The sequence below is a fragment of the Bubalus kerabau genome, chromosome 1 (genome assembly GCF_029407905.1).
Source record: "Bubalus kerabau isolate K-KA32 ecotype Philippines breed swamp buffalo chromosome 1, PCC_UOA_SB_1v2, whole genome shotgun sequence".
NCBI lineage: Eukaryota > Metazoa > Chordata > Mammalia > Artiodactyla > Bovidae > Bubalus > Bubalus kerabau.
In genome coordinates, this window is record NC_073624.1 from 7793677 (window position 1) to 7817878 (window position 24202).

Genomic DNA, 24202 nt, shown 5'->3' on the forward strand with positions numbered 1-24202 from the left:
TTCTGGTCTTGAAACGTGTCCCCCGAGGACAAGTGGGAACTACTGTTTAATTCTTTCTCTGAGCAGCTCCAGATTATTTGCTTCCTGTGCAAGGAAGTGCCCACAGCCAAAGAGCTCACCTACTTATAACTTTTAGGCCTGGATACTTTGGTCTATGGGCTTCCCTGGTGGCTCAGTGGTAAAAAATCTGCCTGCCATTGGAAGAGACGTGGGTTTGATCCCTGGGCTGGGAAGATCCCCTGGAGTAGGAAAAAGCAACCCACTCCAGTATTCTTGCCTGGAGAATCCCATGGACAGACGAGCTGGGGGCTACAGTTAATGGGGTCGCAGAGTTGGACACGATTGAGGTACTAAGCACGCGTTTTGGTCTACAAGTGAATCCCAGGGCTGAGCCTGATGGCCGCCACTTTCAAAGCCTCTAAAACAGGGTGGGGAGGCACATTCCTTAATCCTATTTTTGCCTTCAGGCTCCTGGCCTCTGGGGGAAAGTTAGCCTTATCTCTCACTGCTTTAAGCCACTCCTTGTAATTGCTTAGGTTTGAAATACCAAAGCAGATGGCTTCTTTCAGCCCTGAATCATCTCTGTATTATGGAACTCTTGGACAATTTGGATTGGGGGCTGCCAGCAGAGTACATTCCTTTGTACCTCTGCTGAAGACTGGAGCGCTTCTGTGTCCTGCTCTCTGAGAACTCTTGAAAGCAAACAGCACCCAACACACCCAAAGACTGAACTTTCTCTACCAGTTCTCCAGTATTCCTGCCCTGTTGGGAACATTAGTGTGTTGTGATGTCAAGTGGGCCACAGCCAACTTTTTTTTTTTTTTTTTAATAAGTTAGAATAGAATAGAAAATATCAGATGCTTGCAGCTCAGGGCAGGAATAGAAGCTTCACTCCACAAAGTTCCCTGCTCAGCAGCTTCCAGCACCTTGGCTCACCCTCCATGGCTAACTGATGGCTTTCAGACTCCGGCACTGATCTCAGAGGGAGAGCAGTGAGCGGTCTTCAAGGAGATCTTGGTTCCCTGCCCAGGAATTGAACATGGGCTGTTGATATTGTTCAGTCACTAAGTCATGTCCAACTCTTTGTGACCCAATGAATCCACACCAGGATTTCCTGTCCTTTACTAGCTCCTGGAGTTTGCTCAAACTCATGCCCACTGAGTCAGTGATGCCATCCCACCATCTCATCTTCTATCACCCCCTTCTCCTCCTGCCCTCAATCTTTCTTAGTATCAGGGTCTTTTCCAGTGTTCCAATGTCAGTTCTTCGCATCAGGTGGCCAAACTGTTGGAGCTTCAGCTTCACCATCAGTCCTTCCAATGAATATTCAGGACTGATTTCCTTTAAGATTGACTGGTTTGATCTCCTGGCAGTCCAAGGGACTCTCAAGGGTCTTCTCCAGCATCACAATTCGAAAGCACCAATTCTTCGACACTTAGCCTTCTTTATGGTCCAACTCTCACATCCATACATGACTACTGGAAAAACCATAGCTTTGACTATATAGACCTTTGTTGGCAAAGTGATGTCCCTGCTTTTTAATAAGCTGTCTAGGTTTGTCATAGCTTTTCTTTCAAGGAGTAAGGGTCTTTTAATTTTGTGTCTTCAATGATTTTGGAATCCAAGAAAATAAAATGTCACTGTTTTCACTTTTTCCCCATCTATTTGCCTTGAAGTGATGGGACCCGATGCCATGATCTCAGTTTTTTGAATGTTGAGTTTTTTTTTTGTTGTTGTTGTTGTTTTTGAATGTGGAGTTTTAAGCCAGGTTTTCACTCTCCTCTTTCACCTTCATCAAGAGGCTCTTTAGTTCCTCTTCAGTTTCTGCCATTAGAGTGTATCATCTATATATCTGAGGTTGTTATTTTTCCAGGCAATCTTGATTTCAGCCCAGCACTTTGCATGATGTACTCTGCATATAAGTTAAATAATCAGGGTGATAATATACAGCCTTGATGTACACCTTTTCCAATTTTGAACCAGTCCACTGTTCCATGTCCAGTTCTAACTGTTGCTTCTTGACCTGCACACAGGTTTCTCAGGAGGCAGGTAAGGTGGTCTGGTATTCCCATTTCTTTAAGAGTTTTCCACAATTTATTGTGATCCACATAGTCAAAGACTTTCCTGTAGTCAGTGAAGCAGAGGTAGATGTTTTTCTGGAATTTGCTTGCTTTTTCTATGATCCAACAGATGGCAATTTGAACCTGGGTAGCATGAATGAAAACCAGGAATTCTAGCTACTAGACCACCAGGGGCTAGAGCCCAGAAGCAAAATGGCCCTGGCTCTTTCCCCGGTTTGAAAGTAAGATTGTTTCAAGGAGACAAAAACTGTGAAAACAGGTACAAAGTTTATTATTAGAGACACAGCACAATGTATGGGAAAGCACACCGGAAAACAGTTTGTTTATCCAACTCAGAAGCACAGCAGAGATACACACTCAGAAAGAAAGTGTATAGACATCCTTTCTAATGAGGGAGAGTGCAGTAAGTCAGAAACTAGGCAGAGACATACACCCAGAGTGGAGTGGGGGGGTGTCCTGAGTGAGGAGGAGCACAGTAAGTCAGAAACCAGGCAGAAATGCACACCCGGATGGAAGTGCAGACACCCTGAGAGAGGAGGAGTGCAGTAAAGAGGTGATGTAAATCATTTATATAGGACAGTCCTTCCGGGTCTTTGTTTATAGCTTTGGCCAATTATCTTGTTTCTTTCTTCACACCTAGATGCATGCACAACTTTTTGCTAAGATGGATCCCACTGCAGAGGCCTATGGGTGCATGTCCACATTTATTATGGGGTGGGGCCCCCTCCCTTTTTGACCCTCAAGAAGCCTTCCTGTGCATGTGCAGACAGGGAAGTCTTTCTTGACCTCAGGCGTGGGCACCTGATCTCTTTAGCAGAGCTCAGCTTTTGCCACAGCTTTGTCCTTGGAATGCCTGGGTGAGACCAAAGTCTCGGTTTTACTCTACTTGACAAACACCAGGTGTCAGGTCCAGAGGCCTGCTGTCTCCTACCTCAGCACCAATTCAATATCTTCAGACGAGGCAGAAGTTTGTGGAAAGATGGAGGAGCAGGCAAAGGGAGCCCCAGTAGTGTTTTATTTTCTGTTCTTAGAAGCTGTCATATAACACTTCTACTTATAGCTCACCAGCAAGAGTTTAGATACATGGTCACATCTAGTGCAAGGAGGGTGAGAGATGTTATTTATTTATTTTTTGTAATTTTATTTATTTAGTATTTTTGGTTGCACTGGATCTTCGTTGTTGCTTTCGGGCTTTCTCCAGTTGCGGCAAGTGCAGACGACTCCCTGCTGCGGGGCATGAGCTTCTCATTGTGGTAGCTTCCCTGTTTGTAGAGTTCTAGGTTCTAGGCATGTGGACTTCCGTGGTTGCAGCTCACAGGCTCTAGAGCGTGGGCTCAGTAGTTGTGGTGCACGAGCTTAGTTGCCCTACAGCATGTGGGGTCTTCCTGGACCAGGGATTTAACTGGTGTTCCTTGAATTGGCAGGTAGATTGCCATGCACTGTATTACCAGGGAAGTCCTGAGAGATGTTATTTTCATGCTGGTGACTGTGTGCCCTTTTAGTGATATTACAATGGGAAAAAAAGGAGAGAGCATGTTCATTATAAGGCAACTAATAGGATTCACTTGTAGATTCAAGGCATCATGCTGCTGCTGCTGCTAAGTCGCTTCAGTCATGAGTGGTAACCAAGTATTTCATTTTTTTTTTAACCATTGATTTCTTTCAAAACTCTCAGAGCTGTTCTCACATAGCTAGAAGACACCTTCACTTTGGTCTGCCTTTGACCCATTCCCAACTCTTCAACCATCAGACATAGTGCTTAAACTTAGAAGTGGAATCAAGATTCCTAGATTCAAATCCAGACTACCCTGCCTATGAGCTGCACCACTTTTTCTGCCAAGTTATTTTAACCTCGTCTCAGTTTCCTTGGCTGTAAAATGATGGAGACCAATAGTATTGTAGCAGAGTATTTTTTACAAGGATGAAATATGAATTTGCATGTAAAGAAGCAGAGTGCCAGGTGCATAATAAACTTAATAAGTGATCAACAACAATTTATTATTCAGTAGCTCTTTGCTACCTGAAGGCTTAACTTCTCAGCACATGAGAATCTTCCAGAATGTGCTGTGGTGCCCCTAGAGGGTCCCACTCCCCATTGTATGGTCCCTCATTTATTCATTTTTTAAAATAACATTGTTTCCAATTAAAAAGTAATACAACCCAATCGTTTTACCTTTGGAATCTATCTTAGAAACTTGCTGAAGGCAGAGACGAACCTGTGTGCTGCATTGTTGTAAGAGCAACAAATTGGGAAACAACCATTGGGAAGAGAACATTTTAAAAGTCAGGAAGAGAAAGACAAATACCGTATGATATCACTTCTGTGTAGAATCTAAAATACAACGCAAAGGAGCATATCCATGACACAGAAGCAGACTTACAGATACAGAGAATGGGCTTGTGGCTGTCAAGGGGGTGAGGGGAGGGAAGGACTGGAAGTTTGGGATTGGCAGATGCAAACTGTTATATATAGGATGGATAAACAAGGTCCTAGATACAGGGACCTATATTCAATATCTTGTGGTAAACCGTAATGCAAATGAATATGAAAAGAATATATACACATATAACTGAGTCATTTTACTGTACAGCAGAAATTAAGCCTGACATTATAAACCAACTATAACTTCAACACAAAATTCAAAAATACTATGGAACAGCCAGACTCTGGAATCCCATGAAGTCATTTAAAGTCCCAGATTGACCTTTTCTGAAACCACTCTTCCTCTACCCGCCTCCGGCCTTCCTGAGGGGGTCTCAAACATTCCGCTCTTATTCCTGTTGTGGGACTTCTACATGAGCCCTTTCCTCAGCTTGGCATATTCTGTCCCTGACAAATGTCATTTGGATATAGCTTTCCCTAACCCACTTTTCCCAATCTAAAAGAGTTCCTCGGCTTATCTCTAGCACATTAATTAATTAATTTACTAAAAATTATTATTAACTAATTAATTAATTTACTGTCTGTCTCTTCCAACTGGAACATAAGGGTCAGGAGAGTGGCGCCTTAGTCTTGTTTATCATTCTCATGACAACCAAACCTGCTACATAGTGGTGATTCAATGCATAGTTGTTAAATACATAATATTAGCTATACTTATTAAGTGCTTTCTATTTTCTGGGCATTGTTTTATGTCCTTTAAGTGTATTAATATATATAGAATCCTTACAACAATTCTATGAGGCAGTTGCTATCATATTATATCATTTTACAGATGAGGCTATTGCCTAAGGCCAAGCGGTTAATAAGTTGCAGAGCTGAATTCCAACCTAGGGAGTGGGTCCTGATCTTATGACCTTAACCCCTACACAACATGTAGCTGAAGCAGGGCTCAGGGCACAATTTATAACTGTAAATGCCTAGTTTTAATACAAAGAAAGATCTTAAATCAAGTCCTTAAACTTCCGCCCTAAGGAACTAGAAAAAAAAAGAGCAAATAAAACCCAAAAGAAGGAGAAGGAAGGAAATAATAAACACTAGAGCAGAAAACAAATGAACTAAAGAGCAGAAAAGCAACAGTGAACATCAATAAAACCCAAAGTTTTTTGAAAAGATCAACAAAAGTGATACACTTTTAGCTAGACTGATCAGAGAAAAAGAAAATTAAAATTTCTAAAATCACAACTAAAAGAAGGGACATTAAACTAAACTTAAGAAATAGGAAGGATTATAAGAGGATACCATATGGGAAGGTGCTGCTCAAAGGGTACTAATCTGCAGTTATAAGATGAATAAGTCCTGGGGATCTAATGCACAGAATGAAACTCTGCCCAATATTATGCTGTGTACTTGAAATTTGCTAAGAGAATAGACATTGGACTTCCCTCATGGCTCAGATGGTAAAGAATCTGCCTGTAATTCAGGAGACCCAGGTTCGACCCCTGGGTCGGGAAGATCCCTTGGAGAAGGGAATGGCTGTCCATTCCAGTATTCCCGCCTGGAGAATTCCAGGGGCAGAGGAGCTGGTGGGCTACAGTCCATGAGGTTGCAAAGAGTCATACATGACTGAGTAACCAGAAGTTTTAATTTTTTTTTTCATCCTCACCACACACATGCAAAAAAAGTAACTATCTGAGATAATGGATGTGTTAATTAACTTGACTGTGGTAGTCATTTCACAAAGTATACATAGGTTAAATCATCGTGTTGTACGCCTTTAATGTATACAATTTCATTTGTAAATTATACATCCATAAAGCTGGAGAATACTATGAGCAACTGCACTGCAACAAATTAGATAATTTAGATCAAATGGGCAAATTCTAGAAAAGCACGACGATTGAAACTCCCTGAAGAAGAAGCTGAGGACTTCCCTAGTGGCTCAGTGGTAAAGAAGCTGCCTGCCAGTGCAGAAGACACGAGTTTGATCCCTCGTCGGGGAGGATCCCACGTGCCTCGGGGCAATTAAGCCTATGTGCCACAACCATAGAGTCTGTGCCCTGGAGCCCATGCTCTGCAACAGGAGAAGCTGCCACGGTAAGAAGCTCACGCGCTGGAACAAAGAGTAGCCCCTGCTTGCCACAACAAGAGAAAGCCCGTGAAGCAACAAAACCCAGCACAGCCAACCAAAAATAAATAAAGTTATTTCAAAAAAGAAGAACCTGGGCTTCCTTTGTGGCTCAGTTGGTAAAGAATCCTCCTGAAATGCAGGAGACCTGGGTTACATTCCTGGTTGGGAAGATGCCCTGGAGAAGTGAAAGGCTACCCACTCCAGTATTCTGGCCTAGAGAATTCCATGAACTGTACAGTCCATGGGGTCACAAAGAGTCAGATGTGACTTAAAAAAAAAAAAAAGAAGGAAAAGCTGAAAATGTGAATAGGCCTATTGTAAATAAAGACATCCAATTAATAATTTTAAATGTCCCACAAAGAAAAGTTCAGTCTCAGATAGCTTCACTGGCAAATTCGACTAAACATTCAAAGAAGAATTATGGTAGGCGGAATAAAGGCTCCCCAAAGATTCCCTTGTCTGTCACAATTCAAAGAACCTGTGAATGTTAATTTATATGACAAAAGGAATTTTACAGATGGGTTTCAGCCAAGAATCTGGAGATAGGGAGATGATCCCAGATTTTCTGAGTAGGCCCGATGTAATTAGAAAGGTCCTTATAAGAGGGATGATGGAAGAGTCAGGGTTAGGATGCCATGTCAAAAAGGAAGCAGAGGGAAGAAGAGTCTGGAAAAGAAGCTACTACTCAACTGGCTGTGATGATGGAGAAAAGAGCCATGAGCAGCTTCTAGAAGCTGGAAAAGGCAAGAACCAGAAAGATTCTGTCCTGGAGGGCTTCCGTGGTGGTGCAGTGGATAAGAATCCACCTGCCATGCGGGGGACATGGGTTTGATCCCTGGTCCAGGAAGATCCCACATGCTGCAGAGGAACTAAGCCCATGTGCCAAACTACTGAAACCCATGCACGTAGAGGCCATGCTCTGCAACGAGAAGCCACTGCAATGAGAAGTCCGTGCACCTCAGCGAAGAGTAGCCCCCGCTTGCTACAGCTAAAGCAAGCTCCAATGCAGCAACAAAGCCTCAGCAAGGCCAAAAATAAATAAATAAAAAGAAAGTAATGTGTGAACATTTGTGCAAGGAAAAAAAAAAAAAGATTCTTTCCTGGAGCCTCCAGAAGGAAGCAGTCCCCTTACACCTCAATTTTTGGACCTTTTTAAAAAAATTCGTTCTCTTTGGCCATACCTTGCAGCGTGTGGGATCTTAGTTCCCTGACCAGGGGTCAAACCCATGACATTGGAAGTAGGAAGTCTTAACCATTGGACTGCCAGGGAAGTCCCTCACTTTTTGATTTTTGGATGTTCAATCTCCAGAATTGTAGAAGAATACAGTTGTCAATTTAAGCCACTAAGTTTGTGATAACATGTTACAGCAGCAAAAGGAAATGAATACATCAATCTTCCAAAGATTAGAAGGGTCAACTCTTCCAAAAACAGGAAAGAAAACTTCCCAATCGTTGCATGAGGCCAGTATTACTCTGATATCAAAACTAGGCAAAGACATCACAAGAAAAGAAACCTACAGATCAATAACCCTCACAAATTTAGACACAAAAATCCTGAACAAAATACTAGCAAAATGAACCCAAAAGTATATGAAAAGGAAAGAATGAATATATGTGTATAACGGAATCACTTTCTGTACAGCAGAAATTAGCATAATATTGTAAATCAACTATATTTCAATAAATAAGTAAATAAAAATAAAAAATATGTAACAGGATTATACACCATGATCAAGTGGGATTTATTCCAGAAATACAAGGTTGGTTTAATATCTTGTGCAGAAAGGAGTAAACACATGGAATTTAAGACTGCTATCCTTAGAAATGCTGGTTTGCAAGGTGGGCCCTTGGCTGGCATCTGGAAATGGGGATTTCAGGACTGGTAAGTGCAGTTCATGGTGCCTATACTATGTATACAAATAATGTGGTTTACGCTAACTAATACCTCCTTTCCTTCTAAGAGTCTGGAATTTTGGTCCATGCTAGGCAAAGGATGCCTAAATGACTGGTCTTTATTAAAAACCTTGGACGCTGAATTTCAAACGAGTTTCTGTGGTAAACAACATCTCACGCATTGTCAGGACTTGTTGGAGGTGTTAGGTGTGTTTCCACTTGAAGAGCACGCTGAAAGCTTGTATTGGTTTCCTCTGGACTTTGCCCCACGTGCTGTTTCTCTTTGCTGATTTCGTGCTGTATCCTTCCACTATAATAAAACTTAGCTGTGAGTATGACTACATACTGAATCCTGTGAGTCTTCTTGACCTTGAAGATGGTCTTGGGGATTTGAAAATTAATTAATGTAATATAGCACATGGATAAAATAAATGACAAAAACCATATGATCATCTCAATAGATACAGAAAAAAGCATCTGACAAAATCCAACAGTTTAATAATAAAAATACTCAACAAACTAAGAATGGACAGTAATTCTTACAACCTAACAAAGATAATCTATAAAAAACCCATCATAATTAACTACAAACTTAATTGTGAAAGACTGAATGATATACTGTTCGATTACTGCAGATGGTGACTACAGCCATGAAATTAAAAGACGGAAGAAAAGCTTTTCTTTCCTTGGAAGAAAAGCTATGATCAACCTCGACAGTGTATTAAAAAGCAGAGACATTACTTTGCTGACAAAGGTCTGTCTAGTCAAAGCTATGGTTTTTCCAATATGGATGTGAGAGTTGGACCGTAAAGAAAGCTGAGCACCAAAGAATTGATGCTTTTGAACTGGTGTTGGAGAAAACTCTTGAGAGTCCCTTGGACAGCAAGGAGATCAAACCAGTCCATCCTAAAGGAAATCAGTCCTGAATATTGATTGGAAGGACTGATGCTGAAGCTGAAGCTCCAATACTTTGGCCACCTGATGCGAAGAGCTGACTCATTGGAAAAGACCCTGATGCTGGGAAAGATTGAAGGTGGGAGAAAGGGATGACAGAGAATAAGATGGTTGGATGGCATCACCAACTTGATGAACATGAGTTTGAGCGAGCTCTGGGAGTTGGTGATGGACAGGGAGGCCTGGTGTGCTGCAGTCCATAGGGTCGCAAAGAGTTGGACACAACTGAGTGACTGAACTGAACTGCATGATATACCCCTAAGATCAAGAACAAGACAAGAATGTCCACTATCATCACTTCTATTTAACATTGTTTTGGAGATTCTAGATAGGGTAATCAGGCAAGGAAAAAAAGTTCATCCAGGTGCTCACTTTAGCAGCACATATACTAAAATTGGAATGATACAGAGAATATTTGCATGGCCCCAGTGCAAGGATGACACACAAATTCATGAAGCATTCCAGATTATTTATTTATTTATCTTTGGCTGTTCTGGGTCTTTGTTGCTGCTCAGGCTTTTCTCTAGTTGCGGGGAGCAAGTACTACTCTCCAACTGCAGTGTGAGGGCTTCTCAATGCAGTGGGTCCTCTAGTTGCGAAGCACGGTCTCTAGGACACTCAGGCTTCAGTATCTGCAGCTAGAGGGCTCAGTAGTTTCAGCTCCTGGACTCTAGAGCACAGGTTCAATACTTGTGGCCCACAGGCTTAGTAGCTCCAAACATGTGGGATCTCCCTGGATCAGGGATGACACTCGTGTCTCCGGCATTGGTAGGTGGATTGTTTACCACTGAGCCATCAGGGACGCCCACATATTTTTAATTATTAGAGAAATGCAAATCAAAACTACAATAAGGTGCCAGAGTGAGACTGGTCTGAATGGCCATTATTTTAAAAATATACATATAAGCTGGAGAGGGTGTGGAGAAAAGGGAAGCCGCCTACATCGTTAGTGGAGATATAAATTGGTGCAGCCATTATGGAAAACTATCAAGAAAGTGAAAAGATACTCTCATCCAGAATATGTAAAGAGGACTTACAACTCAATAATAAAAGGACAAATAACTTCTCTAAAGATGTATAAATCAACAATAAATACATGAGAACATTTTCAACATCATTAGCCATCAGGGAAATGCAAATCAAAACCATAACAAGATACCACTTCCCATCCGCTAGGTTTGTTCTTGTTCAGTCACTAAGTCGTGTCCCACCCTTTGTGGTGCCATGAACTGCAGCACGCCTGGGCTCCCTGTCCTTCACAGGGAACATCAGCCAGTCCAGTGCATAGTCCTTCTACTAGGATGGCTATTGTCATTAGACAATGACATGTGTTGGCGAGGATGTGGAGGACTTGGAATCCTCATACACTGCTGGTAGAAATGTAAAATAATGTGGTTCTGTGGCAAACAGCTAAGCGGTTCTTCAAAAAGTTAAACATAGTGGAGACAACATGAATGGCCACCACTGGATGAACGGATAGAGAAAATACAATACACCCACACAGTGAAATATTACTTGGCTTTTAAAAAGGAGGTACTGATGCATACTACAACATGGATAAAACTTGAAAGCATAAAACATAACCATTATAGTCACAGAACGTCACATATTGCATGATCCCATTTTTTTTTTTTTTGGCTGCCCCACTGGCTTGCAGGATTTTAGTTCCCCAACCAGGGATTGAACCCAGGTCCTTGGCAATGAAAGCGTGGCGTTCTAGCCACTGGACATCCAAGGAATTCCCTGTATGAATGATCCCATTTTATGAAATGTGCAGAAATAAGCAAATTCATAGAGACAGAAATAAGATTAGTTTCTAGGGCCTACTGAAGTTGAGGGGAAGTGGGGAGTGACTGTTAATGGGTATGGGGTTTCTTTAGGGGGTGATAAAAATGTTCTAAAATTGACTATATGATGATGGTTGCACGACTCCATGGATATATTGAAATTCATAGAATTGTACACTCTAAGTGAACAAATGGTATGGTGTGTGAATTATATCTCAATACAGTTCAAAAAATGCAAGAAAGCAATCAGGCATGACTCCTGAGAGGAGAGGCTGGAGCAGGAGAAATAAATTGAAAGTTACTGGGCCACAGATGGGGACGGGAGAGATCTGACTGGAGAGATGAGTAGGCGGGTAAGAAGATTTGGGATCAAGTCCTGCGACCTTTCCTCCCTGGAAAAGAGGAGAGGAGGGGAGTTCAGGAAAGAAGGCCAAATAGGAGCAGACAATGGGGTGGGAGATACCCATGTGATGTGGGCCAAGGGAGAGGAGTGTTTTGTGAAGGGACAAGGGCCGAGTATGTCCCACGCAGCTGAGTAGGCAGGAAAGAGCAAGCAGGATATAGGGCTAACCCCAGACTCTGCCCTCTTTGGCAAAAAGTCTGTGGTGGGCCCCTCTGAAGCCCCCCTGAAGCAGTAGAGGATGGAGTTAGGTGAAGGGGTAGGAAGAAGGGCACTAGGGCAGTTTCAGTCTGGCTGCTCACTGCCCACGTGACCTTAGAAAGACAGCAGACCTGCTTCCTCAGCTCCCGGATGGGGCTAGTTGCTGTTCAGTTGCTAAATCACATTCAACTCTTTGTGTCCCCCATGGACTGTAGCACTCCAGGCAACTCTGTCCTCCACTATCTCCTGGAGTTCGTTCAAATTCATGTGCATTGAGTCAGTGATACTCTCTAACCATCTCATCCTCAGTCTCCCTCTTCTCCTCCTCTTAATCTTTCCCAGCATGTTTTCCAGTGAGTTGGCTCTTTGCATCAAGTGGCCAAAGTATTGGAGCTTCAGCCTCAGCATCAGTCTTTCCAATGTATATTCAAAGTTGATTTCCTTTAGGATTGACTGGTTTGATCTCTTTGCTGTCTGAGGGACTCTCAAGAGTCTTCTCCAGCACCACAGTCCGAAAGCATCAATTCTTCGGCGCTCAGCCTTCTTTACGAACCAACTCTCACAACCGTACATGACTCCTGGAAAAACCAGAGCTTAGACTAGACAGACGTGTGTCGACAAACTGCCTTTTAATACGCTGTCTAGGTTTGTCATAGCTTTCCTTCCAAAGAGCAAGCATCTTTTAATTTTATGGGGCTAGTACTGCTGGCCTTTTAGAGTTGATGAGGGGATGAAATACTGTACCCTCTGCAGACCACCTGACACATAGCACTTTAGTTGTTAAAAGCTCTGGGTCCAGAGACAGGCAGCTAGCTAGCTGTGTGATCTTGGCCCATTTCCTTCACTTCTTTGAACCTCAGTTTTCAGAAGGTTCAGGGACATCTGAGTCAAAACCACCGTACTGGCTTGTTGCAGGAGATAGATGAGAAAATGCAAGGAAAGCATTTGGCAAGGGGCCCGGACACGGTATGGACTTCACGAAGAGCTGGTTGTTCCCTTCTGCTCTCAGCCCCTGCCCTGATGCACGCCCAGGCTGGGTGACAGTCAGGGTCAACCGGGAGCAACTCCCACGAACGATGTTCCTAAAGGAGAGGACTCCCTGCTCCCAGACAACCACTCAGCTCTGCTAGCCTGGCATCAGTGGGCCACGGAAAAGACTGAGACCAAGGGTAGAGGCTGGGCCTTAGCTGGAGCTGGGTGAGGGGTGGATGTGTGCCTGCCTGCGGGGTGGAGGGACTGTCGCCTCTCCTTCTCCGGTATTGGCTCCCAGACCGCAACATGATCACCACCTTGACCCCGGGAGGGAACAACTGCACCGAAGCCATCCTGTGACGCGAGTCCCTCAGTAAGGCCCCCTTAACCTTGAGCAGCTGCCGCGTGCACGGCCAACAGCTGGGCCCCGAGGCCCATAAATCACTGATGGCACAAGCCAGCCAGAGCGATCTGCGGAGCGGCTGCCAGGGGTGGGGGTGGGGCTGTGGGCGCAGGCGGAGGCTCAGGAACACTCCCCCTTACCCCCTCCCCCAAGCCATTCCATTCAAGCCCAGGGTGGCGGCTTTATAGGCTTGCTGGGCAAACTTTCCTTGAATCCACTGAGGTCTTCCGACACCACAGACCCTGCACACGGGGAAGCAGAGTGGACGTCTGGGGAGGCTACACGCTTCTTCCAGCCAGAGGCCCTGTGCATCTTGCCTGCGTCCTGGTGGGCGAACCCCAGGACACACAGGAAGTCAGCTAATCCTGCGGATTCCACAAATGCGCCCAAACATATGCTCCCCGCCCCGGGCAGAGGCAGGGAGACCACCACCCAGGGGACTCGGACACACGCCCCAGGCGATGTTAGTGCAGGGCACCAGAAGACAGCCTGGATTTTTCCATTATCTGATGAGAGTGCATTCCAGACCATTCATCCACGTGTTTACTTTGCTTCTGTGTGATTTGTCTAGAAATGTCTGTAATGGCATTTTCTCTTGAACATTGTAATAGGCCGCGGAGAGGAGAAGAGCGTTAACCATTATTTGCCATTAGACTCCTCACAGCAAAAACCGGCAGGTGTGGAAACACACATGGGTCGTTGACAGGACCTTCTGGCGATCTGCCCCACTTGCTCAGGTCTTGAAAAGACTGAAAGGAAAAGTGCAAACATGGAAACAGTTGTTTGGGCTGGTGGGGTGATTTGCTTTTAATTGTCCCTGGCAAAACGAACCTATGGGGTGGGGAGGACAGTAGCCCTGGCAACTGGTGGTGACTGGGCAGGGTTTCTGGGGGTGTCAGTGATGTTCTGTGGTCCATACAGAAGTAGGTTGTTACCTGGCTTGTTGCTGTTGTTCAGTTGCTCAGTCGTGTCTGACAGCGACCCCATGGACTACAACACACCAGGTTCCCCTGTCCATCACCAACTCCCGGAGTTTACCCAGACTCATGTCCATTGAGTTGATGATGCCATTCAACCATTTCACCTTCTGTCGCTCCCTTCTCCTCCGGCCTCAATCCTTCCCAGCATCGGGGTCTTTTCCAATGAGTCAGCTCTTCGCATCAGGTGGCCAAAGTATTGGAGATTTGGCTTCTGCATCAGTCCTTCCAATGAGTATTCAGGGTTGATTTCCTTTATTATTGACTGGTTTGATCTCCTTGGTTTCCAAGGGACTCTCAAGAGTCTTCTCCAGCTCCATGATTACCTGTGTAAGTTTGCTCTATTCACCTAGCTGGACACTTACCATTTGTGTGCTTTCCTGTAAATTTTACTTTAATAGAATGTTTGCTTTCACAAATGATTGTGAATGATATTTTCTTATTTGTAAACAGTAAGATATTTTCAAAGGTACTCATAGAGTGAAAGGGAATTGATTGATTACTGAAGCCGATTCCCCTGCTGTGCTGATGAGAAAGGAAGAGTCAGAATGAAACTGTTCACCCAGACCCTTTGAGTCAGAAGCTGAACCAGAAAAGGGAGCTCAAAACCCCCTCATTTCTATTCTACCAAACCAGGTGATCTCTGCAAGCCTGGATTAAGAAAACTTCTCGTGGATCATGATTTTTTAAAAAAAGAATACTGACAACATTTAAAAATTAACATGGTGTTACTTTAGTTTTTGGATTGGTTATATGTACAAAAGCTACAAAATTTAAAAAAGTTACCAAAAAAGTATATGCTGCAAAGTCAGTCCCATTCTAAGGGACTCTGTCCCACCCCAGCCCAGGTACCATTGCGGAGATTTCTGGGCATCTTTATGGAGCCAGTCTGTGTGTGATTAACATGCTTTCCTTATTCACACGAAGGGAACACACTGAACACACCATTCTACACCTTGTTCCATCGCTTCATAATTCACAGTGAACCCTGTTCATTTTACCATCTGAGCCACCAGGGAGGCTCTAACCCTGTTCATTTGAATACCCTTAGCTGCTGCCCAACCACACCCCTGCCTTTTAAAGGTTATAGAGTGCTCCTTTGTACGGACTATTTAAACAAATCCGCTATTAGTGGACATTTAGACTGGTTCTAATCAGTTGATATTAGATCCATGCTGCAATATATAGATTTTTCATGTTATTTGGCAAAAGTGTACATAGAGCATAGGATAAATTCCTGGAAGCAGTAGTGGCTCAAGGGTGCAACCACTTAGAATTTTACTAAATATAGCCAAATTGCTAGCCTAAACTGTGTCATCTTACAATCTCATAAACAAGGTACCAGAGCACCTGTTTCCCTCTACTCTTGCGACACAGTGTTTTCAAATTCTTTGGATGGTGCTGATCTGATAAATTCAAAAGGGTATGTCAGGCTGATTATCATGTATGTTTCTCTTATTCTAGGCAGACTGAACACTTTTTCATTTGTTTGAATCATTTGTTTTTTCATTGTGAGAACCATCTGTCCATATCCTCTGTCCATTTCTCTATTCTTTTTAAAAAAATTTTTCAATTCCATTTTAAATTGAAATGTTGGCTTTTTATTATCAAATTTTTATTTGGGAATGTCATTTGTAGCGTGGAAAAAAATCACACTCCTTCAGCCCAAAAATCAGTTATACTTTGTGTGTTCCTTTCGTGGTCTCTTCCAGGAGCATACACGCTTTGACACCGTTACAACCTATTAACAGTATCTACCATTATAGTGGAGGTTTCCCAGATGGCTCAGTGGTAAAGAATCCACCTGCCAATGCAGGAGACTCAGGTTTGATCCCTGGTTCGGGAAATATCCCCTGGAGGAGGAAATGGTAACCCATTCCAGTATCCTTGCCTGGAGAATTCCATGGACAGATAGACACCTGACAAGCTACAGTCCGTGGGGTCGCAAAAGAGTCAGACATGGCTTAGCGACTGAACAACAAAAACCATTTAGTGAGTGCTTCCTGGTTGCCAGGCGTTGTTCTAACAATCCTAAGGGTACATGAAATTTCTAGTTCTGCTTTTTCACATAATGCAGCCGGAGTGGTTTTCATGTTGCAACATTGTCTTTATGACTCTCACTTGCAATGGCTACTTAGCAAGCTGTCAAGATAGTGGCTATCCTATTATGGAATCAGCTGTTTTCTAATTGTTAACTTTCAGTTGCATCTATTGCTTTATCATTTCTGATAAGTAAACTCTTCAAATAAATTAAATTAAATTCTTAAATTAGATTAAATTCTTACACTGATGTTGTAAGTTGCATCTTACTTTGCCTGCGTTGTCACTCGTGTGTCCAGCTCCTCTGTCCATGGGATTTTCCAAGCAAGAACACTGAAGTGGGTTGCCATTCATTTCCTTCTCCAGGGGATCTTCCCAACCCAGGGATTGAACCTGTGTCTCCTGCATTGACAGGCAGATTCTTTACCACCGAGCCACCAGGGAAGGCCTCAAAGTACATAGCAGAGTCTTGATTGATTTCACTCATGCACAGCCAACTCAGAATTCAGCCTAGGCAGGATCTTTTTGCTTTGGAATAAAACAGCAGAACTGATGTCAGATGTGGGTGGAGACAGATCTGAAAGGAGCTTCCCACCCTGGTGATTAAGGCTCATCTGCTCTGTGAACCGACATCTAAATGATAATTATGGGGATAAGGTAAGCCAGCACTACCCAAAACTTGTTGTATTAATTGGTTGTGATTATAGATGATTCCCTATTTCCATGTTACGGAGCATTTTTTTTTTTTTTAGTTATAAAGTAGGCAGTGAGGAGAGCTGCCGAAGAGATGACGAGTTTCCAGGGTGGGAGACAGAGGGGGGTGGAATTCTGAGGAAGAAAATGGGAGGAGGGGTGGGGAGGGTGGGGGAAGGGGACAACCAAAAGAGTGTGGATTGCCCCGGGTCCTTGTGACACAGCAAGCCCACGAGGGCATCTGACCCACTTTTAGGCAGGAATTCTGCTTTTAGGCAAGTTGAAACTCTTGCCTACACACCTGAATGGGTCAGGCAAGACAGACAAAACTCTGTCGGTCCCCAGTACTCCAGAGTGAGGTGACCTGCCCCTTGGAGCACGGGCCGGGGCTGGCAAGTGCGGTTATTTCTTTGCTGTACTGGTGACTGGCTGCTCAGCACCCCCAGCTCCTCATATCCAGGGAAATCACCCAGCTCCTTCCCAGACGTTCCCACCCGAACACCCAGGACACTGCTTGACTGTTCCAACCTGCACGCAGGTTGTGGGTTGCAGCTTCTCGTGTTGTGGCTCTGAGGTTTTATCACTATCAACTTTGGTTGCCAAGGCAACCACATAGCAGTTTAGTCTCCTGACACTCACCCATCTAGGCTGGCTTTTACTGTAGTGGGTAGTCTATCTCTTCTCCAGGGGTTCTCCTTGATCTAGGAATCCAACTGGGGTCTCCTGCATTGTAGGCAAATTATTTACCAGCTGAGCTACCAGAGAAGCCTTCATTAAATCTTCTTTACTTCAAAAAAGCACATAGAAATGGCCACCCAGTGGCTGTCTGGCTTCGCACTTCTAGGTCCAGTTCTTTCTCCCTTGTCTTCCTCCTTGCCTACTGGACAAATGCAGAGATCACCAGAGGGAAGGGCTGGCGTGGGAAGGAGGAGGTGTGTCCACAGGGAGGCTCAGCGGTGAGCCAAGTGGTGGTCCTTCATTCTTTTTTTTTTTTTTTAAGATTTTTTCTTGGACTTCCCTGGTGGTACAGTGGATAAGAATCTGCCTGCCAAAGCAGGAGACACAAGTTTGATCCCCAGTCTGGGAAGATTCCACATGCCTCGCAGGGCAGCAAAACTCGTGTGCCACAACTACGGAGACTGCCCACCTAGAGCCTGGGCTCCACAGCAAGAGAAGCCACCGCAGTAAGAAGCCCAGGCACCACAAGGAAGAGTAGTGCCCGCTTGCTACAACAGGAGAAGGCCCTTGCTCAGCAACGAAGACCCAGCAGAACCAAAAATAAAATAAATAACATTTTTTTTAAGATTTTTTTTCTTGATGTGGACCATTTTTAAAGTCTTTATGGAACTTGTTACAATATTGCTTCTGTTTCATGCTCTGGTTTTTTGGCTGGGAAACACGTGAGATCCTAGCTCCCCAATCAGGGATAGAACCCACACCCCCTGCACTGGAAGGTGAAGTCTTAACCACTGGATCCTTCACTCCTGCCTTGTTCTTCACAGCTTGCTGAATAGGTCCCTCCCTTGCTGGTGCCACCAGCCTGAGGTCACACAGCCAGGGTGGCAGATCTAGACACAAGCTCCAGTGTTCTCATATCCAATCTGTGGCTCTTTTTCCTGCAACCAAGAGGGAGAATCTAGGGAATCGTGGGAGAGGTGAGTCTCCAAGGAGAATGGGGGACAGTAGGCAGGGGTCACTGCTCAGCTGTGCTACCCCAGGTGCCAGGCTATGCCAGCCAGCCCAGCTTCCTTCAACCCCAGCTTCCTGGACTCAGACTCACAGAACCCAGTACCAACCACCGTGTGTTGAAATGAGTCCGTGATTTGCCTGCCTCCTTGTAGTGATGCCTGCTTTTGTTTTCCAAGCATCTCTCTTTCCACTGGGAGGCTGACTCTACCCCATCCCATGGCAGGATGGTTACTCTTAGGGACTTGTTGGTGCTGTTCAGTCACTAAGTTGTATCCAACTCTTTGTGACCCCCTCGACTGCACACGCCAGGCTTCCCTGTCCTCCACTATCTTCCAGAGTTTGCTTAAATTTATGTTCACTGAGTTGGTGATGCTATCTAACCATTCCATCCTCTGCCGCCTTCTCCTTTTGCCTTCAATCTTTCCCAACAACATGGTCTTTTCCAATGAGTCACCTCTTCCCGTCAGGTGGCCAAAGTATTGGAGCTTCAGCTTCAGCATCAGTCCTTCCAATGAATAGTCACGGTTGATTCCCTTTAGGATTGACTAGTTTGATCTCTTGGCAGCCCAAGAGTCTCTTGTCTTCTCCAGCACCACAGTTCAAAAGCATCAGTTCTTCAGCACTCAACTTTCTTTATGGCCCAGGGCCTTGACTATCACCTAACTATGGGACTGGGCCCAGCAGTCAGGGTTTGGATAATGAAGGTGCCCAATCTCAACCCAGAGTGACTGGTCAGAGGAACATGCTGCCCTGTCTCGCCCAATCAGTTCCTTCCCATCCATTTGCTTAGGGACACCAGGAGGGACAGGGTTCCACTTTCAGGTTATGACCTTCAAAGGTCGGGGCCAGAGTTTGTCAGCAGCTGCCTTTCTCACCAGATGGAGGTCTGGCCATGGCCAGAGGAATGAGACACACATTCCAGGAGAAATAGGGACAAGCAGGATCAGGAAAAGGAGAGCCTTGCCCATCCTGTGCCTTCTAGCCACGCTACGAGAATACCTCCCCTGGGCTTCACTGTTACCTGGTCACCCAATTTCTACACCAACTCAAGAGGAAGGCCAGGTATATTTTCTGACTGGGATCCAGAGTTACCAGTGATCAGAACTGCCAGAGTTACTGATTATTCTTAGCATAAATGAAATGCCCAATCTCAGTGAATCGGTAGTGAAAGAAGTAAAGGTGTTAATCGCTCAGTCATGTCGGACTCCTTGCAACCCCATTGACTGTAACCCTCCAGGCTCTGTCCATGGGATTCTCTAGGGAAGAATACTGGAGTGAGTAGCCATTCCTTTCTCCAGGTGATCTTCCCAACTCAGGGATCAAACCCAGGTCTCCTGCATTGCAGGCAGATTCTTTACTGTCTGAGCCACCAGGGAAGCCTGGTGAAATGAAATGAAATGCCCAAATGAAGTGAATTTCAAGTGAAATGCCCAACATCAGTGAATCAGTAGAGCATAGTGCTTAAGAGCACAGTTCTGAAAAGCCAGATTACCTGGCTTTGTGACTTCACTAGCAGTAGAAGTTTGGCTATATTAATTATCTTCCTCTAAACTTCATCCTTTTTATGGGGATGATAAAGATACACTCGTGATAAGTACTCCATATAGGTGGGTTGCTATCTTTCCTTTGTTGCTTGTTATACTATTAGTGGACTTCTCCGGTGGCGTTAGTGGTAAAGCACCCATTTGCAATGCAGGTAGATTCTGGAGACAAAGGTTTGATCCCTGGGTAGGGAAGATCCCCTGGAGGAGGGCATGGCAACCCACTCCAGTATTCTTGCCTGAAGAATCCGCATGGACAGAGGAGCTTGGCGGCTACAGTCCATTGGACCGCAAAGAGTTGGATACAACTGAAGCGACTTCACACACATGCATACTGTTAGTATTTTCATTTTAATATTTATTATATGTGTTTGGATTATGATGATAAGTGTTGGCTAATGTTTTTTTCTACAATTGATATTTTTTTGAAGGCCCACGTGCCAGGCGGTGTGCTAAGTTCTCTATGTGGATGATCTCAGGACAAGTATGAGAAATGGCAACCCACTCCAGTGTTCTTGCCTGGGAAGTCCCAGGACACAGCTTAGCAACCTAAAAACAACAACAAATTGTCCTCTTGCAGAGATGCACACAATGCTATTACTGCTCTCATGATACTCACAGAAGAGAGAGGGAGCCAATTGTGGACGTGGAAACCAACAAATCAGAGGAAGAACAGAGTTACGGAAGACGCTGCAATGTGGGGGTTCATGTAAGCTGGCAAGAGCAAAGACACCTCCACCCATGCGTTTCCAGCACCAGACAGCTCCTGGTACCCAGCTGGGGTTTAGTTAGTGTTGAATGAACAGAAGAGCCAGTAATGCTGGGGAAAGGCCCCCTGGGAACGTGTTCTCCAGGCTGGGGCTTACAGAAAAGAGTTACATTGGGCCGGGGGAGACTGAGTCTGAAAATTCCTGGCTTTGAGAAATCCAGATTTACTTTTAACATGGAAAACTTGGGGAATCTCACATTAAAACCTGGGCTTGGGGGCCTCTCCTCGAAAGTTGGAAGATCTTGCAACCTGGGGCCCACAATTCTTCCTAGTGACTGTCTCTTTGATGAGCGCAGTGGCTCCCTCCAGGCATGAGCCTCCTTGGCCTTCAGTCATTTGCTCCTCCTTTCCTTCCTGGTCCTCGAAGGCAGCTGTGTAGACTCTTGTACTGAACCCACGCTCCTGGGTTTCCTCGCTACTCTTATTTAGAAAGCTTTTAATTCAGGGATTCTCAACTTGAAGGGTGCAGGAGAGATGGCCTCTTACACACTAGAAAGATTCTAGCACAACTCCTTCCCCCGTCCTTCCTCTCCCCACGCACAACCAAGATCACTTTTGGAGGCCCAACCTCACCCCTGGCACACTGGCAGCGCTGAAGTGTGGAAATTCCACCCACGAAGTTTCCCTGATTCTGCGGGAAGATGTGTAGACTCTCATCTCATGCACCAGCATCACCCCCTCCTCTCTAATCATCGCTAGAGCTTGTCACCTAGCAACATAGCATCCGTGGGGTAGCAACTGCTCACCAGTTCATTCATCCCTTCAAAAGACACTGACTGAGTTGCTCCCACGCCCTGGATAGGCAGAGACTCAAAAAAGATGGTTGTGAGAATGAGTGAAGATACAGGGATGAATGAGGCCCGAAAGGAGGTCAGACTCTGGAGAAAAAACAGATTAAAAAAAAAAAAGATTTGTAATACAGGCCATGATGGATGGATGTATGCATATGTAAATTCCAAAGAGGAAGCAACAGTCCTATACAGGGAAGTCAGAGACTGAAGATGGAATAGTTCAGTTAGGTCTTAAGAGAGGCAGGACTTTGTTGGGACAGGAAGAAAGAACAGGAGAAACCACATTCCCGGGCACAGGAATATCACAGGCGAAGGCTCCAGGCAGGTGGAACCACATGGCGGGTCTGAGGCCACAGGGAAGTATCAATATCAATAGAGCAGAGAATGTACCAAGATTCTGAAAAATCTACATCCATGAAGGGTCAAACCAGTCTCAACATTCAGACAATAAGATTGGAGTTTCCTTTGAGAAAGAGGGTAGACTCGCATCCCTGCACAGCCCCCTCTGAGCACAGGGCCTGGACTGTGCCGGTCAGGAGAATGTTTGCAGAATAAAACTAAAGATGAAACAGAGACAGGAAGGGAAAACAGGAACCATCCACACACCAGGCACAGCCAAGACACTGCCTGAAAGTGAAAGCTTCTCAGTCATGTCCAACTCTTTGCAACCCCATGGGCTCTTCTGTCCATGGAATTCTCTAGGCCAGAATACTGGAGTGCGCATAGCTGTTCCCTTCTCGAGGGGATCGTCCCAACGCAGGGATCGAACCCAGGTCTCCCACATTGCAGGTGGATTCTTTACCATCTGAGATAGTAGGGAAACCCAGATGCTTCCTGGGTGCTTCCCAAATACTTTCTTACAGAAGTCCCCTACACATAAATGAGTTCCGTTCTGAGAGTGAGTTTGTAAGTCCAATTTGTTCATAACGCCAACAAAGTTAGCCTAGATACCCAACTAACACAATTGGCTTTATAGTACTGTACAAGGTTTAGAATACTTTTCACACAAATCATATGTTCATTAAAAAACAAACACAAAAAATAAAGAAAACATTTTTAATCTTACTTACAGTACCTCAAAAAGTACAGTAGTACAGTAGACAGCTGGCATACAGGGGCTGGCACGCACGTTTGCATCTTTGAAAGTCTGCAGCTTGAAGATTCATGTATAGGGAACTGACTGTACCTGTTTCCTTCTGGAGAAGGGGATGACAGAGGACGAGATGGTTGGATGGCATCACTGACTCAATGGACATGAATTTGAGCGAGCTCCAAGAGGGATGGTAAAGGACAGGGAAGCCTGGCGTGCTGCAGTTTATGGGGTCACAAAGAGTCAGACATGACTGGGCGACTGAACAACAACACTAAGACAGCTGGCACACAGGGGCTGGGCGCACGTTTGCGTCTCGTGCTGCCCCCTCACTCTGTTCTTTACCATGCTGCTCTGTGTTCTCCATCCATTAATTCCTTTATTCATTTCCAGGGAGGAGAACAGAGACAAAACTAGCTGCTTTAGCAGGGAGAAATTAACGGGGGAGATTGGTTAAACAGATTTTTTAAAATGTGTTTTATTTATCTATGGCGGCGCTGGGTCTTCTTTGGACTTCCTCTAGTCGTGGCAAGCAAGGGCTATTCTTTGTTGCAGCGTGCAAGCCTCTCACTGCAGTGGCTTCTCTTGTAGCAGAGCACAGGCTCTAGGTACATGAGTTTTGGTACTTTTGGCGCCAGGGCTCAGTATTTGAGGCTCCCAGGCTCTAGGTCTCCAGCTCAGTAGTTGTGGCACACAGTCTTATTTGTTGCGAGGTATGTGGAAACTTCCTGGACCAAGGATTGAACCCCTGTCCCTGGCATTGGCAGGCAAATTTTTATCCACTGTACCACCAGGGAAGTCCTAAACAAATATCATAGGACTGAAAAGGCGAGGCTGGAGTTAACACAGAGACAGTAACTGCAGGTGGCCACCACCTGCCTTGGGCCCCGGGAGGACAAAGGCAAGAGCTAGAGCTGGAGAACCTGCACACCTGGAGGAGGGGCCCATGGAGCTTGGACTCCGATTAGGCCATCATGATAGCACCACACCTCCTCCTCCACCAATTCCTCAAAGCACCCATTATTCCTCTGCATCCCTAGGCTTCCCAGTGCAAGCGCCAAAGACTCTCTACCTGAAGGACTTTCTTGGGCCACAGGAACTTACTCGAACTGAATGTGGGCAGTACGAAAGTGCCAGGAAATTAACACTCCCAGGAGCAGCCCTGAACGATGGGAAGTAGAAGTTAGTGGCTAAATAGCATGCTTCCCTAATCCAGAGTAGCACCATCCCAAGGACGCTCTGCACCACTTCCAAAGGGAGTCTGTGATGAGCTCTAGCCATCCACAGTGGTGCTGTTGCTAGTCGCTAAGTTGTGTCAGACTCTGCAACCCTGTGGACTGTAGCCCAACAGGCCCCTCTGTCCATGGGGTTTCTCCAGGCAAGAATATTGGAGTGGGTAGCCATTTCCTT

General features: G+C 45.0%; 1 long non-coding RNA gene and 1 other non-coding gene across 2 annotated transcripts; both read left to right on the forward strand.

Annotated features, from left to right (window-relative positions):
* Positions 1–9803: 9803 nt before the first annotated feature.
* Positions 9804–9910, forward strand: LOC129642500 (U6 spliceosomal RNA). Its single transcript, XR_008709769.1, has one exon. It is a non-coding gene; the product is annotated as a U6 spliceosomal RNA (small nuclear RNA).
* Positions 9911–16795: 6885 nt separating this feature from the next.
* On the forward strand, positions 16796–18217 carry LOC129641309 (uncharacterized). Its single transcript, XR_008709298.1, has 2 exons — positions 16796–16876; positions 17913–18217. It is a non-coding gene; the product is annotated as an uncharacterized LOC129641309 (long non-coding RNA).
* Positions 18218–24202: the final 5985 nt, after the last annotated feature.